This window comes from Protopterus annectens, chromosome 13.part0 (genome assembly GCF_019279795.1).
Source record: "Protopterus annectens isolate FY-2018-M chromosome 13.part0, PAN1.0, whole genome shotgun sequence".
In the NCBI taxonomy this organism is placed as follows: Eukaryota; Metazoa; Chordata; order Ceratodontiformes; family Protopteridae; genus Protopterus; species Protopterus annectens.
Window position 1 is genome coordinate 812,020,300 of NC_056747.1, and position 20,300 is coordinate 812,040,599.

Sequence of the window (20,300 nt, forward strand, 5' to 3'; positions counted from 1 at the left end):
AGAAATGATTTTGCTCACTCCAGAACTAGCAAGACTGACACTTAAAATGGAACTGCATAAATGAGTTTCAGTGTCTACAATATCTGTACAGCAGTATGAAAAAATATATTCACACAACCCTGAATAAGACAAAAGTATTACTAAAAACACGCAGCGCAGAGAGTAACTTATGCTTGTGACAAATGAAATCAAACTATAGAGCATGAATTTGTATGCATATGATACAGGACTGCTAACATTGTTTAGTAGAGATGGATGAGAATAAACTATTTCCAGCTGGTACTGTTTTAAAAAGATGCAGGTAGAAGGCAAGGACAGTGACAAAGCTACTACAGCCAATAAGCTATCACTTTATTGGCATGCACCAAACAAGTCCTTGCAAAGGAGATGGAGACATTGAAGATCATAAAGGTAAAGACTGGAACTCTGTCCCAAACATCCATAAAATCTGAGTGGTGTCTTATACCCTTGGACCTAAATGAGAAATGAAATTACAGAACCTGGAATGTGCTGGAGCATCATCTAAAATTAAAGTAGAGTGAGTGAGCTATGTCCATAGTGCCAATGATTAAGAGATGTAGTCTAGGGGTTATTTATATCTTGAGAGAGTCTGAGTTCGCTATTAACCTTTTGCTAAGAGTTGTACAAAATTCACTGCCAAGAACTAAAGATATCATTGCAATCTTCCAAAACATTGATAATGATTAATACTCAAAGGTTTATTCACAGTGACTCCTGCATTTGCCATTTGTTATCAGCTAACAGACTAGATACTCCAAGGAATTCCTAACACACAGTGCTACCTAGATTATACCCTGTGACAAGGAAGAATGAAGATCACCTGCAAAACAACGGAGAGCCCTAGGCAGGGTAAAAGAGAATGGGCTTAAAGTAAAGGATGATGCACGTGAATTATTCCGAAATGAAATTCTGTACTGTAGGGTTTGATTGACGATCATGGACTACATGTGCTAAAACAGAGAGACTTTGCTAAAGATGTCCAGGCCTCCAAATGTATCAAAACTACGATCATACTTAGGACTAGTAAACTGTGATCACAAGTTTCGATCAAACCCCTCATTTGTTCTGCATCCATTAATTGCATTACTGTAGAATGAATCTATGTGAAAATCTGTATGAATATAAATGAACACTAAAAACATTTCTTCAAGAAAATGAAGAAAATAATGTCAGATGAGGTGTTTACACAGTTTAATCCATCTCCATCTATTAGACTTTGACATGCAATGCTTTACTTTAAAGAACCGGTGCTGTTCTAGCACACAAGCTTCATGATGGTAGAGAAATTCCCCCACAGCCTTCGCTTCAATGTCATTGTCCAACACTGAATGTCACTACATGTAAATTAAAAATTCAACTAGTACTACTAAGGGAAAAGGTTAATGCTGCCCGTGGATCACTAGTCATCACTAAACATATTTAGGTCAAGAAAGGGAGAATCCTTGATAGGTTACAGTTTTGATTCCTATTTATAGAGGAACACTCAATGATTATTAAATGAAAAAGAACAAAACTGGAAATGAAGGCGCTGTCAGGCTTTTAACAACTTTAAATATATTTCACTTGTTTTTTCACAAGTAATTCTGTTAATTGTTAAATTAGTTACTTTCGATTTCTTGGATTCTAACTTCTTATAGCTTTTAATTAGCAGTTTTATAACTTAGTATAAAACACATATGTATATCTAGTCGACTGTATAGTGGTTCAAATTTGTAAACTTTGCGGATTTAACTCTTGAACTAGGCTTGGCAATTCAGAAACATAGTGTGCAGCTGTATATATGCATTCTGTGCACTATATTTAACATATCACATGCAATTACGTTTTTTCATAGTCATGGATTGTAGTAATGGCAGATGACATACAGATATATGCAAATCTCTTTGGACTGCACATCAGAGCACATATTACACAGCTGTTTGATATACACTCTAGACAGAGTAATTGTGTGGCTTGGCAGGACAGCACCATAACTCTCAATTTCTTTCATCAAGAATCAGGGATAAAGCCAACACTAGTTGGGGGGGGGGAGGCAAAGGACCAAAATCAGGGAGAATTTTTAAATATTACCGAATTCATATTAAAATTTAAAAAAAACAACACATTTTGTATCAGCATGAATTTTCTGTACAATAATAAAGATGAAATTCTAATATCTGGCATTTACTGAATGACTATGATCCTTAGCGATTTACTAGAAAAATCAAAAGTTTTGATGGAAAGGGCAAAAATGATGAGGCAAAGCCAGGGGCTGTTGAAAGGACAGAATGCCAAGAAAGAGTTAGTGGGTTAGATGTGTCTGAATCTGAAGTGCCTTAGTCAGTTGCTGTTCCTAGAACCCTGACATGGCACACAGTGACTCATAAAGATTTTCCATTCATTAGGCACATCATTAGGCAAGACAGTGGAGCTACGGTCTTTACCATAATATGGTAATGAGGGAATCTAGTGCTGTGAGATCACTCATTGATGGGAGCTCAGCAGCCTCACTAGTTGGGAAAGGGGAAGTGAAGTTATGGTAGCAGATAGATCTGTCTGCACCACTGGGTACTCATTTTTTTACTGAGCAACACATCAACAATGGAGGGGGATCACTGAAGTCAGAAGCAGTACACCAACTGCAGGTGTTATGATTCTTCAACTTATGAAGTTGGAACCAGCTTGCACCAAGATGTTTCAATGTTTCTGATTCACATACATTCCTGGGGGTGTCACATACATGTGTGCTGTGCTCCATGCACAGTGTGCTGTGGCTACAAGTGGGGTAAGGCCACATATGCATTTTACCAAATTGTTTAGTAGTCCTTATAAATCGTATGAGGCTTTGGTATGCATTTCTACTGCATAGCAGTCATTTTCCATTAAGCACAATGTTCCAGAAACCAAGATGTTAAGATTTGCACTGGATGTGACGAGGGTGAATAGGATTAGGAATAAGTATATTAGAGGGTCAGCCCAGGTTGGAAGGTTTGGAGACAAAGCCAGAGAGGCGCAATTACATTGTTTTGGACATGTGCTGAGGAGTGATGCTGAGTATATCGGGGAAAAAGATGCTAAGGATGAAGCTACCAGGTAACAGGAAAAGTGGAAGACCTACGATAAGGTTTATGGATGTGGTGAGAGAGGACATGCAGGTGGTTGGTGTGACAGAGCAAGATGCAGAGGACAGGAAGAAATGGAAACAGGTGATCCGCTGTGGCGACCCCTAACAGGAACAGCCGAAAGAAGATGATAATGACAATGTTCCAGAAACCCACACTAAACTTAGTATAAAACACTTAAAAATACATGTAATACACATTATTTTAGGCCTGTTACTTTAGTTTTATTTCTTCAGCTTCTGAAATAATTACATATTAAGTTTTTAGTTTTACTTTTGATTGTTGGTTTAAGGTTTGTAATTTAGTATAAAACAGTAAATATATTTTAATGCTTATCATTTAATGCCTATTATTTTACTTTTTACTTCTTCAGCTTCTGAACTAATTATATATTAAGAACTAATTAGGTTTTAATTTTCATTTTTGGTGTAATACTATTGGTTTGTAACTCCAATTTCCAGTTTTTGATTGTTAGTTTAAGGTTTGCAACTTAATATAACACATTTTAAAATATGTTTTAATGCACATTGTTTTAATTTTTACTTATTCAGCTTCTGAATTACTTACTTAGTAAGGACTTTTAAATTTTTTACTTTTAATTATTGGTTTAGTACTATTGGTTTACAAATCCAGTTTCTGGTGTCTTGGGGATAAGTTGCATGTACAAGATTTAAATATGTAGACACAGAAGATTTAATTTCTGATTTATATTAGTGTAAACCTTTTGGAAGCATATTTTAAAGTGTCAAATGCTTCATCAGACCAATTACATACACTCCATATAGCGTTTAAATATGATAAAAGGCGGGAACCAACATTCAAGGCTAAAAATTTTAAAGATATATGCAGAGTTAATAACATTAAAACTTTAAAAACGTTAAAACCATGTATATCAAATGGATTGAACACTTTGTGACATTGATTTTGAAAGAGTACATGTCAGATAGCATACATGACTCTCTGTGACATAGATATAAAGAGATATTTAAAATACATCTGGTCACAACGAATCTCTACTATATCCAAGTGTCGATACCTCTGAGTTCCTGCCACATAAACTAAACATTCATAAACACTTGCGCTATTGTTCATGACATGTCAACAGTAAAAGGAGGAACTTTTTGTCAAACTTCAAAGCATCATATATACAATTGACCTAGCCCTAAACATTATTATTTCAAAGAATGTATTGTTGATGCATACATAGATATGTGTTAAAAATCAAAATTAAAACAAAACTAAAATATATAATACAAAACAATGCTCACTCTACCATAAGGGTGAAGACCAACATCTCAAATCATGTCAGAACAAAAACAAAAACAGAAAATTTTTTGTTGTTCTAGGATATAGGTCTATAAACATATGTATTGACATACGTAGTTGTATGTCTATGTTCTCAGTCTTCTCATTTTCAAATATGGTCTGATGGGTACTTTCCCATTCAGACCAGGTGGCATGTCGGATCTAAATTTAATGATCCAATTACTTTCTTTAGTTTCAGTAAGGTTACAAATATCCCCTCCTCTATGTGTACTAAATAATCTCTCAAGAATCCTAAACTTGAAGCTATGTCACCTACATGCTTGGCCAAAGCATTGTGTGGACTGCCCATTCTAATATGGTATATGTGTTATTCTATCCCTAAGACTCCTGTACAATCTCCACATGCCTTGGCTCTAAAACAACCAAACCCACTTGGATGTACAAATATAGGACTGGATTCTATATAGGAACAAAATTACGGATGTATGATTACTCACATCTGATCCATTGTTCCCAGGGATCTTAGGGTAGCATAGTAGCTTTTTCAAACACATCTTGTTCTTATATAAGAACTTAGGTTTCTCACCTACCACTCTCTTCATATCAGGATCTACAGATAAAATATGCCAGTGGGCTCTGATGATGTCTTTGATGGATCCTACATCTCTAGTGTAGAAGATTCTAACATACCCTTCACTCCAATATTGTTGTCACCTTTGTGTCCAGGTCTCTCCACATTTTGTGACACTTCAACCTCACTGATAGATCCTCATATTCATTCTTAAAGCATAAATTATCAGAATTATATCACAATGTTCTTGTAGACATAACCTGGGTGCATACTGGTTCTCTGGAGCAGGGTATTCCTATAGCAGGGTTTCCTGTATAACCCTGTATTGATAATCCCTCCTTCTAACTTTTCTATGTAAACATCCAAAAATGGAATCTTAGTCACTGATGACTCCACTGTAAAAGTTAGGAAGTCAGTAATTTCATTGACCTCTCTAACAAATTTCTCCAATTCCTCAGTAGGGCCATCCCACAGAAAGAATAGATCATCCACAAATCGCCTATAAAAGCGGATGTACTTATTGTATAGTTGGTTATGAAACATTTCTCTGACTTCCCATTCTGCTATCACTATTGGCACAAGAAGTGCCCATAGCTACCTCCAGGAATGCTATGAGTAGTTCAGTTTCAGCTATATTATAATCAGATACCCTTCTCAAGTAACTGTCTACCATCTCTATCCCTATAGCGTTGGGTATCATTGTAAATAATGATTGGATGTCCATCGTCACAAAAACATAGTCAACTTCAATTGTGTTAGAACCCAAAAACCCATACAGATCTAGTAGGAATTGTTTGGTGTCACGTAAAATATACTGATTGTTGTTAACAATAGGTCTCAACATATTCTCAACATAAATTGAGAATGGTTCAGTGGTCCAACCTCTCCCTGCTACTATAGGTCTCAATGGCGGGGATATTAGGTTTTTATGAATTTTCGGGACTCCCTGAATGACTGGGATCAGTGGGTACATGACTTGTAGGAATTCAAATAATCTCCTGTCTATAACTTCACTCTTGAGTAAGTCTAACAGCATGTTCTGGACATTGTTAATGATACCTTGTACTCTTTCCATAGTAATAGGACTGTAGAACTTCTGGTCGTTAAGCATATTAAACATATCTCTATTATACCTATCAATATCTAAGACCACCATGCCACCTCCTTTGTCCGCTGGTCTAACAATGATATTTAAATTATTACATAAATCATGTAGTGCTGTTCTTTGTTTGAAATTCAAATTATGAAATTTCTTGTTGTTATTTCTACCAGAACTGAAGTACATTTTATATATATCATCTTCGACCAGTTTACTGTATGCTGCTAATAGGGGTGGAACAGGTGGAGGAGATATATTGGGGTTTACATACCATCATCATATTCCCCATCCTGAAATTCTAACTTTAAAGATAAATGACGTATGAAAAGTTTAAAATCTCTGAGGGTCTCTTCTGGGGTACTGTATTTAGTGGGTATAAAAGAAAGTCCTCTCATGAGGACTTCCAGCTCATCAGATGTTAACTCAATGGAGGATAAATTGAAAACTAATCTCTCTTCCTGTGTTCCCACATCTTTTTGATGTTCAATGTCTGACCTGGTGGAGTTCTTATCGGAAAAGGGTGCTTCAAATCAAACACCTTATTGACAGCAGCATTATCCCCACTAGTCAAAGTTGCAGTTGCAACCCTTGAACTAACGGTAGCCCCTGTTTTCTTCCTCACTACTGGGCCTTCCATGCCTGTAGGTCCACTGCTGTTAACCAGACTATTGGAACTAGTAGTTTCTTCATATTCTCTAATTGCAAAGTTGTTAGTAGTAGCAACAACTGAGTCACTAGCTCCTATAGGTGTTCCCTCATTAAGCACATTCTCTCTGTTAGCTATATTGTACTGTTCACATTTATAGCAGTCTCGTAGAAACATTATGTCTCTTTGTAACTTGACCCTTTTTTTGGTTGTACAACCTCTTCTCGTATTGCGTGACATTATCCAACAACACATGGCAATAGTCATTAGCTTCTTTAGCTGGAAATTGTGAAAAAATATCAGTCTTTTGTTTCTCTATCTCTATTCTCAAAGTCTCTTCAATCGGTAAGAAAAATTTATTCATTAACCTCATGTAGTTGAGGCTTACCTCCAGGTTTAGCTGCTGCCACTGGTAAAGGAGCTCTGGATACAGCGTCGCTGTCGTCGGCATCTTCAAGACCCTAAGGCCCCTCGGTACCAATTTCCTCTGCAGGCAAACATTGCTGTAACCTCTTCAATTTGAGCAAATCCATTTTGAGCTAAATTCTCCTCTTCACTCACTATTAACTGTTCATCACACTCGAAGGCTTCCAACGGATTAACGTCATGGCGTAAACAGTCAGCAAGTCGATCTACAGCTAGACGTGACTTTTCACTGGTTTGTTGTACTAGACCAAGAAAGCCAAAATAAGTAACAAATAACGAACTGGATCCACATGGGTGAATGAAACAATGAAGGGTGAAAATCCTAAGACAGCAAAAGATACAGTCCGTGGTTCTTAAAATAGAACCAATTTTTAGAACAACAATGGTTATAGCTTCATCAGACCAATTACATACACTCCATATAGCGTTTAAATATGATAAAAGGCGGGAACCAACATTCAAGGCTAAAAATTTTAAAGATATATGCAGGAAACCATGTTATAGGAATACCCTGCTCCATCAAACTAGTATGCACCCAGGTTATGTCTACAAGAACATTAGATATAATTCTGATAATTTATGCTTTAAGAATGAATATGAGGATCTATCAGTGAGGTTGAAAGAACGTGGTTACACTGATAATGACCTGGCCACTGTGTCACAAAATGTGGATGAGATTAGGCCATACTTTCCGAGACCTGGACACAAAGGTGACAACAATATTGGGGTATGTTCAATCTTCTACACTAGAGATGTAGGATCCATCAAAGACATCATTAGTGCCCACTGGCATATTTTATCTGTAGATCCTGATATGAAGAGAGTGGTAGGTGAGAAACCTAAGTTCTTATATAAGAACAAGATGTGTTTGAAAAAGCTACTGTGTTACCCTAAGATCCCTGGGAACAATGGACCAGATGTGAGTAATCATACATTAATTTTTGTTCCTATATAGAATCCAGTCCTATATTTGTACATCCAAGTGGGTTTGGTTGTTTTAGAGCCAAGGCATGTGGAGATTGTATAACACATATATCATATTAGAATGGGCAGTCCACACAATGCTTTGGCCAAGCATGTAGGTGCATAGCTTCAAGTTTAGGATTCTTGAGAGATTATTTAGTACACATAGAGGAGGGGATATTTGTAACCTTACTGAAACTAAAGAAAGTAATTGGATCATTAAATTTAGATCCAACATCATCAGACCATATTTACTGAGAACATAGACATACAACTACGTATGTCAATACATACATTTATAGACCTATATCCTAGAACAACAAAAAAATTTCTGTTTTTGTTTTGACATGATTTGAGATGTTGGTCTTCACCCTTATGGTAGAGTGAGCATTGTTCTGCACTATATATTTTAGTTTTGTTTTAATTTTGATTTTTAACACATATCTATGTATGTATCAACAATACATTCTTTGAAATAATAATGTTTAGGGCTAGGTCAATTGTATATATGATGCTTTGAAGTTTGACAAAAAGTTCCTACTTTTACTGTTGACATGTCATGAACAATAGCGCAAGTGTTTATGAATGTTTAGTTTATGTGGCAGGAACTCAGAGGTATCGACATTTGGATATAGTAGAGATTCGTTGTGACCAGATGTATTTTAAATATCTCTTTATATCTATGTCACAGAGAGTCATGTACGCTATCTGACATGTACTCTTTCAAAATCAATGTCACAAAGTGTTCAATCCATTTGATATACATGGTTTTAACGTTTTAAAGTTTTAATGATATTAATTCTGCATATATCTTTAAAATTTTTAGCCTTGAATGTTGGTTCCCGCCTTTTATCATATTTTATGGAGTGTATGTAATTGGTCTGATGCATTGTTGTTCTATGTGCACGCAATAAAATTGGTTCTATTTTAAGAACTACGGACTGAATCTTTTGCTGTCTTAGGATTTATGCTACTTGAAAAAGAAGTGTGTTCACCCTTCATTGTTTTGCTCCTAGTTTTTACGTTTGGTGATATTTTAAAGTGTGTTATTTAGGCCTGTTATTTCAGTTTTTATCCATTTAACTTCTTAAATGACCCAAGTCTATTTGAGATTTTAGCTTCATTTCTTAAACGTCTATACTGAGTGCTTAAAGTAAGGTGCAGTCTTATTTTGTGCTTGCAAGGAAGAGCTGTATGAGAGTGTCCATACCCTTTTACATCTATTTATTTCAGTCTGAAGTGGGCAAAAAGCAGTCTTATTTTTTATTCTGGTATCTGGATGAGTAGAACAAAATATCAGTCTGCAGTTATCTGCTACTTAATGACCTCTAGCCTTTACATTTGGTGTGGTGTTTATTCAGGGTACTCCATTTAAAATACTGAATTTCTGCAGCTTATTTTAATGCTGTGGATCACATATCATTAAAGTATACTAAGTGTTAATTGGTGGCTTCCTATGTAATTACCTCTTGATTTGTCTGATATTTGTTAAGCAATGAGAATATCTGACACAGAAAGGCCTTGCTAGTTGGTAATAAATTAAAAAAAAAAAAAAAGAAAAAGAAAAGTAGTCCAAAAATGGGGCCGAATAAAAAGAGTAATGCACGCTGGAGTACACAAAGAGTTGGACAAATTGCTAAGGGTTGGGGGACAGATATTTGTCACAAAAGGCTTTGGAATGGGGGAAGGTAATAGAATGGGAAGAGGCCAAGAAGACATTTAGACTTCAGGCTAGAGACTGCCTTCCCTTATCAGGGATTGATATCAGAGTATAAGCAAAGAGAAAGGGATAGGGGAGTCCTTAATGAAAGACTTGCACTAGTTGAGTTTTCAGTTGAATGTACACCAGAAAATTTTGGAAGAGAAGTTAATTCACAAAGACACAATAGGGGGACATATTATGGCACCCAAATATGCAGCAAAATCTAGAAGATTTGGGATTTTTGCCAGGGAGTGTTTGCATAGATACTTTTATATTCCAAGCAGACTCCAAAGAATTTTTCCTCAAGTAGATGGCAAATGTTGGAAGTATAAGGTGAAGAAAGAGGTACCTGGGACCATATGTTCTTGAAGTGTAAGGAGTTGGCAGACTTTGAAAATTCCCTACAGAGTACTCTGTCAGGAATACTGAGCGACTAAATGAGTCTAACGAAGGAAATGATTTGTCTAGATGTAACAAGACCTTGTTAAGTTTAATTCTGGTGGCTGCCAAAAAAAGCAATTACTAGAAAATGGAAATCAAAGTCTAAGCCAACCATACTTGTGAGTATTGTAAAAGAGATAAATGAACTGGAAGATGTGTCTTTAGAAAGGGGTAGAAGTAAATTACATAGAAAAAATGGAAATTGTGAGAACAATACATGCAGAAAAATGTTTTGGAAGATGAATTAGGTTTAAGAGAATGCAGGAATTGAATAATTTATGTAGTGTTGGATTATTATATTGTATAGAACAATATATGTGATGTATAATAATGTTTGTAAATGTGAACTTGTTAATATGGTTTAATTATTTTTATACAAATGCAAGTTTGCCTATGTCAGAAGGGATAATTCAATAAAGGATTTTTTAAATAAATAAATAAAATACATTTGACTGTGAAAAAAGAGGGTTTGTAATAGCAAAGGAAGTGGATTGTGTAGGAGAATGGAGAGCATCATGTGAGAATATGGAAGCTACTAATGGCACCTGGCTAGCTAGTTGAAAAAGGGCAGAGTGGGATGGGAGAAAGGAAGTAAAAAAGAGACTAGGACACAGAATGGAGTAGGAAAAACCTGCTATATAGTATTTGGTAAATTCAATATTTAATTTTTGTTACCAAATTGGCACATCCTTTTTCTATGAAATGGTATGAAAGACTACAATTTATTATAAGACTCGAGCTTTTTTAAAACCAGTTTAACTGTTAACTGATTATAGATAATACAGGAGAAGTACACCCCCAGCTGCTATCACTCCCGAACAAGAACTTGTCTTGTCTGGCAATTTGACCACCAAGGAGATTAGATTTGGCATATAGGAAGGGTACATTTGCATGTCACAAGAATGATTAAAAAGGTACTTCTCAACTGTAGAAATGTTTCACAGCACGCACAGAATTTTGCCTAATTTGTTGGTATTTTTATCATAAAAGTTGTGTTTTTCTGGCAAATCATTGAGGAATGAAGTCGTTAAATAATACATTTAAGTTTAAAACTTTATGCCCTTTGGAAAATGCATTCTAAAGCAAAACCTGTTAGTCTATTGACTTTCTAAGTTTATAAGAGCAATATTGAAAATGTTTTCCTAGTTTGTGCTTTTTCCCCACTGTTATTTTTGAATTTGTTCTAGAATTTGTGATCTAAGGATTTGAAAGCTATAAGTTCATACTATTATGAACACTGAGATTGTATAGCTTAGAGGAGAAATGGGATAGAAAAATCTGAGGTGAGTGCATAGAATTTTGCACAGCAATAATGGAAGTGTAGAGTGGATGCACAGTTTGGATCAAATAGATCTTATGGTGAACTTGGTGCATCAGTGGAAAACACTTCTAGAGTGGATAGTGAGAAGGAGAGGACTTCTGAAAATCTTAGTGAGAGTAAAGGATGAAAGAGAAGGATTGGATGAAAAGTAGAACACAGGATCTAGTTGCAAACAAGAGCACAACACACAACTAATCTTTATTCACAAGCTGTTTTGTATGTTTTATAAGATTGTCTCCTGCAATTTAACAGTTCCCACTGATATTTTTAGAACATTACAATGCACCTTAGAGATGTTATATTAGCTCTGTCATCTCATGCATTGTTTATACAGTTGATGCATTTTCATTCCATATCAGTTTTATTTTTCCTTATGTGGCATTGTATTGTACGGTATTTTGTCTTTCTGTATAGACTGCTTCATTTGTTGTTTATTAGTTTCTCCTTTTCTTGTTTCCAATTGTTTGGTATTTTGGCAATATAGTTATTTTTTCATATTGTTAGGACTTCTTTGTTACATACATGTTATATTGCTAGACATGTCTAGAGGATTAGTCTTGTTACATTATTCATCAGCACCCAGATAAGGCCATTCAGCTACAACTCAAGTAAATTATATAACATCACATAATAAAGCAAGGACTATTGTCACCCCATGTCGCAGGCAGCAGACCACATGATATGGGTAAAACAGTTTGTCAGTCTGTACTTCTGTACAGGAGATGGAATATATCATCTGACATTATTTTTATGTATGCTTGTATTTATTCTACTAAGTTCATAGGTTCATAGGTTTTTACTAGCCTCACAACCTCAAGGGCCTTTATAAGCCTAGCCATGCACCCCAAATCTCTGACAAGTTCTGGTACCCTTGATAAGTGTAAGTAGGACCTTGGGAGATGAAACATTTACAAGCAGTGGCCTTGGAGATGAACCATTTACAGGCAGCCTATGTCCATTAGAGACATAGGTGTCAAGCCAGGGCTTCACCAGTACATGTTGCTGATCCTGCATTTGCTCTCCTTCCTAAAGGATCTGAGCTTAATCACTGCCTGTGTCCTACCTTTGGCCTGAGGCATAAATTATTACTCTTAGGTAGCTGTCCACATTCCTCAGTATGGAAGGACAATTGTCATTTCTATTCTCAAACATCCCCTACCATAGCTGTCCCTTAGACGTCAGTATCATTTTCATTTTTGGGTCATCGGTATTATATGTCGTTACTGTGAACAACTCTGAAACTGTGTTATTTGATTCACTGAATTAGTCTTTTTAGTTATAGCAAAATAAAATTATTACCATACAAAAATATATTTTACTAAATGGCAAGACACAGGTGAACTTGGCTGCTTTAATTTTAACAGTTTACTTAGTGACAAAAGGATATTAGCAGTATTAAAAAAGTGTGAGGAAAATAAATGTGACATGTTTTATTTTCTTACTTTATAGAAGAAGAATTAAAGAAGAACAAATAAAGTAGTCTGAACTGCTATGTAATGGGTATATAGTTTGAATAATGGGTGTAAACCAATATTTTGGGACACTATGTTTCAAGATAAAAACATTAAAATATTGGTAAATTGTTGATATGACCAGGGAAGAGGACATTGGAGTTAAGCTTAAAGGAATTTTACATTTGTAGCAATTTATGTGCATTCTAATTATGTAGAAATGGCTATGTTTTAAGAAGAGATTACAAATTTTGTAGTTTCAGATATGGTGACAATGATCATGTGTGATTTCAATCGTGATAGACAAGAGAAAGGGAAAACTGTTTAATATATGCAAATATGTACAGACAATTTGAAAACTGGGAATTTAAAAAGATAACAGGAAAAGAAGTTTACATATCACAAAGGGAGAAAAAGAACAGTAACTGATTTTTAGGCACAGTCAAAGAAATAAGAGGGAGAAATTTTATAATAGGAAATATTGATTACAATAGTATTTGTGGTGTATTGGAACCAATAGTGAAGTAATAAATATGGGGAAGGGTGTGAAATGCTTGCTGATTGGACAGGTAGTGTTGAATGGAAAAAAGTAAAAAAAAAAATAGAAACATTACCACAAGGATAACTGGCTCGTGGTGGCCAAGTATTCATAGAAACATTGCATTTTAATCATTAGATATTGGCTCTTTCTGTCATTGTGAAGCAGAATTCACCAAGTGTTGGACTGTTTCCCCACTAATAGGGAACATGAGCTGAGCTCAGACCATTGTGAGACAGGTTAGTTTATCCTGTTGATGATGTGTTGTTGCAATATTAATCCTGCTCAGTATGAGAGGAATCACAGGTTCAGACATTCGGTGTATCTGCTTGGCTGAGGAGCCAATGATGAAAAATAGTGCTGTGTGCAAACAGCAATGCTGCAGGAGACACATTTGCATTTGACAAAGAAAGGCTTTCAGGATATCCATTCAGCAGAACATCGGGGACAAAGGTAAAGAGGAGTAATAATAATACGGATTGCTAAAGGGGTTCCAATAGTGACATAAGAGGGGGAAAAGAAAATAATGGTAGATCTATTGTAGTAAGGCATTATTGGTAGGGGAGGATTACACTGGCATGTATTTATAGTCCACATAAAATTGATATTATGGAGCATAAGTAGATTTTCGGAGAAATAATAAGCTTTCAGCACAGAATATTATTTATGGGTGGGGATTAGAACCTGATTTGCAATAGTGAAGATGTACGAGGGGGACCTAAAAGTAAAAATATAACAAAAGAGGAAAGATTTCTGAAGAAACATATGAAGTGTATCTTTTTATGGAAGATGTGAATTCAATAGTATGAACACATAATTCACCAAGGTACAATAATTGGGCTGGCCTGGATAAAAATATATTCTACAGGAGCATCTGTATTTAACTGAGAAGCTTTGACACACCTCCAGTAATGATTTCAGATCATACACCAATAAAACTAACATGACCGTGCCGCGGTGGTGCAGTGGTAGCGTTGCTGCCTCACAGCAAGAAGTTCTCCCGTTCGATTCTCGGCTTGGGTTGGGAGTGCCTTCTGTGTGGTGTGTGCATGTCTTCCCCACGATTGAGTGGGCGTTCGAAAGACATGCGTTGAATGGGCATGCCTTCGTTGAAGGTTGGGTGTTGGGCTGGCAACTCGGCACCATAAAAACCAACTGCCAATCATTAGCGGACCGGAGTTCCGCTGTGGCGATCCCTAACCGGAAAATCCGAAAGACAAACAACAACAACACCAATAAAACTAGCATAAAGTTGCAGGGTACTGTAGGAAAAATGAGACATTGGCTTATCGGTTAAAAAGAGAGGAATTTAAGGAACGAATAGTGGAATGATTGAAGAGTTATTAGGGAACATAGAAATATCTTCAAAAGGAATAGCTAATGAATGAGATAAAATGAAAATGAAGTTTTAAAACATGGTATAAATTAGAGAGCAAAGATATGGGAAGAAAGTATAGAAATTATTTAGAGGGAAGACAAAAGTAAAAGTATTGCTGAATAAGGGGAATCTTACAAAACAAGAAAAGGAACAACTACAGAATGCTGCTGGAAAAGTAAGAGACTATCTGTATAATATGCATTAGTTTAGAAAGGTTGTTGTTAAGTATTTTTGATAACAGCTCCAGAGCACAAAAAAAATCATCATAATGACGTAGGAAATTGAATGTAAAAAGGATTGTTTCCAAGCTTACGGAGCCTACAACAAGAGGCATTTAGGATATTTCAGAATTTTTATGAAAATGTGTATAAAGCAGTGGAATGTGGAAACCAGAAAAGATACAGATGGAATTATTTATGGAAGATTAATTATTCCAAGGTTAAAGAAAGATGAGGCTCAACAATTGAAGAGATGATGTATAATCAATCAACAGTGATGTCTCTAGGAACAGATGTTATTCCTGTGGATGATTGAAAGTGGGAGGGGAAAAAGTGATAAAGATCTGAAAGACTTTGTTTAACAGCATTTTAAAAGAGTAGGGAGTATCAGCATATTGGAAGAAAGCAGTGGTGGCTGTATTACCAAAAGAATGACAAAAAATTATAATTGCAAGAGTACGTATATAATTTATACATACAAATATTGTGCATAAAAACATATATATTTATATGGGTCTACTTTGTTTCATTGAATCTCATTTCACTGGATTTAATTTCACCCCAGCCAGTTCACTGAAAACTCAAATTACTGAAAACTCATTTCACTGAATCTCATTTCACTGAACTGCAGTTAGTATATATGGCACTGTGTAGGGTACTGTAAGGCAAGTAAAAGCTATATGCCCCTTCCCCACTGTAGTGTGATCCTGGAGTTAGTATATATAGTTGGGGGTGCGGGGACACAGCCCCCTACATTGGGGGTGTGGTGATCATACCCCCCCCTTAGTTTGAGTACATATTGTCTTCTGGAGAGAGTTATCATTGGTGTTGCAACTATGCATGTCTATTGTATAAAATGTATTGTTTTGATGTTTTTAGTAAAATACAATATAAAACAAACAAAGTGGGGGGCTACCCCCACACCCCCCAACTATATATACTAACTCCAGGATTGCACTACAGTGGTGAAAAGGGCATATACCTTTTACTTCCCTTACAGTACTCTACACAGTACCATATATCCTAAGTTCAGTTCATTGAAATGAGATTCACTGAAATGAGTTTTTAGTAATTTGTGTTTTCAGCGAAGTGGTCGGGGTGAAATGAAATTCATTGAAATGAGATTCACCGAAACAAAGTAGACCCATTTATATATATATATATATATATATATATATATATATATATATATATATATATATATACCACACAATAGTGTTCAAACAACCAAATAAAAACTTGAAACAATGAAACGCTACACAGTGCTGGATTCCTCAGAAGAATGTAAACACCAACAAGTAACAATCCACAGATTTAATGTAAAATAGTGAAAACTAGTATCAGATTAAGCTCTTTCATCCACATGCAATGTATATATGTATATATATATATATATATATATATATATATATATATATATATATATATATATATATGGGTCTACGTCAGAAGATCAACAGACCATTTGATCGAAACTCATTTGGTCGAAAACCAGTATTCAAGGCATTTAACAGGGATTTGCCCCCCTCTCCAATGTTGTGCAACTCTGGAGTTGTTATATATAGTTGGGGGGTGTATTTTCATGCTTTTAAATGAAAATAGGTGGGGGGCTTTGCCCCCCACACCCCCTAACTATATATAACAACTCCAGGGTCGCACAACATTGGGGAGGGGGGAAAATCCCTGTTAAGTGCCTAGAATACTGGTTGTCAAACAAATGAGCTGTCGACCAAATGAATGTTGATCAAATGGTCTGTCTACTTTGAAACATCTAAAACCCATAACATCTAATTTCGTAACATTGAGGCCACAACATCTAAAACCCAAAATATCTAAGACCCCTAACATCGAATTTCATAACATCTAACACTACAAATCACAAGAAAATAACATTCCCTCCACATATAACGACACCAAACTACCAAACACACTTTTTACTACGTTTCTGCAGGGGGGCAAGCAACCCCTGGACCCCCCACACCCCCTGTAAATTAAATATACTATCTCCAACATCGCACTACAGTGGGAAAAAGTTAATTTCCTAACCCCACTGTATCAAGCCCCCCTGCAGAAACAAGAAACATAGTAAAAAGTGTGTTTGGTAGTTTGGTGTCATTGTATGTTGTTATATGTGGAGGGGTGTTATTTTCATGTGATTTGTACTGTTAGATGTTATGAAATTCAGTGTTATGGGTTTTAGATGTTCTGGCCTCAATGTTATGAAATTAGATGTTATAGGTTTTAGATGTTTTAAAGGGGACCCGTATATAATATATGTGTGTGTGTGTGTGTGTGTGTGTGTGTGTGTGTGTGTGTGTGTGTGTGTGTGTGTGTGTGTGTGTGTGTGTGTGTGTGTGTGTGTGTGTGTATGTGTGTATGTGTGTGTGTTTAAATGAAAATATATTCATTGCAGGTTTTATAATAAAGAATCACTGTTGTTTCTATAAGTACCTTGGAATATAAAATCTCTAACTAAGCTACTACAAACTTAGATAGGTGGAACCCTGATTTAGCATCTCATCTGAAGGATAACACACTCAGTATAACAACCCCTCGTGCTGCACTGCAGTTCCACTAGTGGAAAATGAATCCTGTGAGAGGACTAGAACTCACAGTCTTCTGATTTTACAGCATCAAAGCTAAATATGCTACCTGCTGAGCTACTGATAATCTGAAATATTTGTCCACTTATTATGAGATCTCAGAGTGATAGTATATGTGACAATAAATTGTTATGAGGTTCAGGAGGCAGGTAGAACCTAAATAATTATGGGCCTGAGACAGAGCTCTGTGGGACACCCTGACTGTAACCTAGAACTTCACCTGTCCAGTTGTTCTCTGCTTAATTTCTCCACGTCTTTTGAATTTCCATTCCATGATGGGAATGGACCCTATTTCTAAGTCAGAGTACAATTAGAGTTCATGAAATTAGTATTGTTTCGATCTTTGATGTTACAAAAAAGTGCTGTTCTCGGTACCCACAATGTGCCCAGAAATGCCCCCTTCTGTAATTACTGGGTAGTTACATGTATTTATAACATATCTGAGTACAACTGTACATTTTTTTTATTAGACACATTGCTTCTACTACTTTTTGAACTGTCTGGGTATCTTTCTTCCATATTGCTCTGGTTTCTGCCTCCAAATCCTGATATTTTATGACTTTGTGTGTCTCTCTCTGTATGTAAGACAATGTAATCACTGGGTGTACCAGTTGTAATGATCAATGCTACTTTTGTCTTATTTCATGGACTACTATATTGGGTTTTTCTCACATCTATTTTTTGAACTGTTGGTAATGGGTGATCCCATGTGAGATCCACTTCATCATTCTCTATAATGCTTTGTGGTTCATGTTTCCAATGTTTCTCAGCTACTTATACATTATAATTTTTGCACAATCCCCAGTGCAACATTTTTGCCTTTCAGTATATAGGGCCTCTGCCATGAGTGTATCACACCCTGCAACAAGATGTGAGACTGTCTCTAGTTCAACCTGCATTTGTCTGTTTCTCTCACATTATCAATGGATTTTGTAAACCAACATGCACGTAGTCCACTATCCTGAACCGACATTACTAATCTTTCAACTTTTGGTTTCAAGTCACCTGTTCTTAAACATTCCTGTGTCAAATTTTTGTGTCCAGTCGATCCAATCATTTTTGGAAGCAGTCGACCAACCAAAAACAGTAAGTTAGAACTGTAAGAGCAAATTGATTTATAGCCTGAACTTTATTCCTAGATGTCAAGAGAGTCTTCTGAAGTATTCCTTACTGGGCTTTATTCTCATCTGTTCATGTTTACTTGTTGATCCTTCACCTTTATCCCTGGAATAATAATTTGGGCTTTGTTATGGCTTAGCTGCAAAATGGTTTGCCTCTGTTTCATGGTCACTGGAATGTAATTAATCAATCTGTAAGCACTCTTTTATCCATGAATGTCAGATGCTGTCAAATGTTTTTTTTTTTTTTTTTTTTTTGTAATCTATCTAAGCCTTACTTAAACTCTTCACCTTTTTACAATTCTCTATTATGGCTTTATTTAGGAACAAATGACCCTTTGTTCCATATGACTTTCTTTTGTTAACTTTTTGTTCTGCTGTCATAAATGAGTTTTTTTTGTAAATGATTATACTCTGTTTGCATCAGTTCCAGTACGTAATTTGTATATCATCATAAGACAAGTTATTGAGTTATAGTTCTTAGGATGGCTTGCAGGTTCACTCTTAGGGAAGAATATAATTGTTCCTGTTGTTAACCAGGTTGATGCCTGTTTGGGATATGCACAGAAGTAATTATCTGGGCTTGGGGTGTCCAGTTAGGAGCTTTTCTTAATTCTGTCTCACTTTCCATTACTTGATCCCATTTCATATACTCCACATTAGAGATCCTTACTGCTTCTTTTAGTTCTTCTATCCACTCAGCATCTTTGTTATGCTTAACAGGGTCTTCATAAATACTTGTCCAAAATGTGCCTATTTTTGTATTTTTTTTTTTGATGTTTCAATTCCTTTTGATTTATTTCCCAACTCTCTATAAAACATTTTTTGGGGGGTCAACAATGAATTGCTTATTTTGTTATTTTCTTTTATATTTATCTGCATAACTCCTACGTTTTTCAACCTGTGCGGGTATTTTTAATTTATTATTGGCAGTAGTATATGGCATAACTTGGTATTCTTCTATTTATTTATTTAATTTATTTTATTTATTTAGTTTACATTTGTTTACTGAGAAAGTCCTACTGTGTGAAATACATTTTCAGTGGAGCCCCAGGGAGAAATGATCCACATACAAACAATGTAAAAAAGACATATAAAAGTTACATGTGCATATGATAAGTTGATACACAGGATATAGGTTAAGACATAAAATACATACAGTTAGCTATACAAATACATATAATATTGTGCATTGCTTTTACCACATCTATCTTTCAGTATTTTTGATGAACTGTTCCTCTTTCTATATTCTACTAACAGTGATACTTCTTGTCTTAATTGCTTTATAGTTTTTTCTATTCGATGCTTCCATGGTGGCATTTTATTTATTTCCTTTGTTACTCTATATTTTTTTTCTGGTAATACTTCATCCATTATTAATTTAGCTGCACAGTAATATACTCCTTGTATTTCTGTTCTCTCTTGTGAATTTCTCTT